Source organism: Sander vitreus, chromosome 2, assembly GCF_031162955.1.
Source record: "Sander vitreus isolate 19-12246 chromosome 2, sanVit1, whole genome shotgun sequence".
NCBI classification, from domain to species: domain Eukaryota; kingdom Metazoa; phylum Chordata; class Actinopteri; order Perciformes; family Percidae; genus Sander; species Sander vitreus.
The window spans coordinates 35,683,383-35,684,838 of record NC_135856.1 but is presented as its reverse complement, the minus strand read 5'-3'; positions in this window follow the sequence as shown (position 1 = coordinate 35,684,838).

Below are 1,456 nucleotides of genomic sequence, written 5' to 3'. Positions count from 1 at the left end.
TGACAGACTAAGTCCTACTGGGTGATGGAAAACGCAGCACAGCTTGTGAACGTCACCACCCAGTTCTTAATACTGCAAATGCAAGGGCTTCCATTAGTGGGCCAGAGGCTCAATCCCTATCGTGTTAGCTCATTCTGCAGTACATATAGTGACTTAACAGACATTCAATTAAAATCTTTGAGATGATTACGTTAAGCAAAAGACTGCATGGTCACAGAACGGAGGCCTTAATCAAGGGTGGACTGGCAATCAGGAGTGCCGGGACGAGGTGGACCGTTACACAAATTGGGCCAGTGCAATAAGAATAAAGAAAACACCACAGAGGAAGAGCTGAGCAATGTGGTTCTGGATGGCTGTCATAGACTCCCCTTTACAGTTTCTTTGGCAGTGTCTTTTAGTATTGTTTAACACTGACTCAGCTAGCTGTGGACTCTTTCTGACTCTCTTTACAGCACATCACTAACAAAGCTAAAAACAGCATAAAGGTATAGCTAGAAAACTCAGATCAGACTTTTTTTAAATAGCCAGTAACTGCATTTGGTACTGTTGGCTGTTGGCGGTATCAGCCTCACTGCAGATGAAAAAGGAAGATGCAGAAGACAACTATGTAATATTTAAGGACAGTCCATGGATGTCCACAGCAAGTGTTTTTTTTTTCTGCATGAAATATATTTCAGAGAAAACAAGCTGTCAGTCTGTCAAAAAGTCACAACACAAAACACAAACACAAGGACAGCTTAAAACCCCAAGAAGTCAATATACATTTATTTTGACCACATTATTGGCGGTACCTGTGGATTTAGAGGATGATGGTCCATCTGTCCAGCACTGAGGGAGATTTCATGGGGTGGCTTGTGGCTCAGAGCTGGAGTGGTCAACCCAAGGTTAGGGGTTCAATCCCAGCCTCTGAGGGCGACATGTCAACGTGTGACAAATGTAGACAAGTTGCTCCCAGGATCTGTATGAAAGAAGCTGTCCGCTGCTCCTAATACGTAGGATGGGTCAGGATGCAGTAATATAATTCAGCTACATTCTTCTGTGTGTAGGTGCCAATTAAGGAATAAAGTTGCTTTTTTGTTTAATAACTACCAGAATGATTCACTTTTATTTTGGCAAAGCAATATTCCTAGTCCCCAGGGGATGACTCTTGATTTTCCTCACCCCCTGACTTTTCCTCCTTTGCTACCATAATGTCAAAATTTCCACCTGTACTCATCAGATATCAACACTGTGATTCAGTCATATCAGGATATCACAAAACCTAATGGGTCCCCCAGAGAAATTGTATGTGCTAGTGAAAAAAGGTCAGCTTTGTACAGAGTATATCTCAAAATCTAAAGGCCAGTTTGCAATGAAATGTACCGAGCACTCGTGCTCCCAAAGGGAATAAATCCCTTTGATGACTCCAATGGTTTTTGATAATTTGCAGAACTGAGTTTAACAATTGCTACTACTT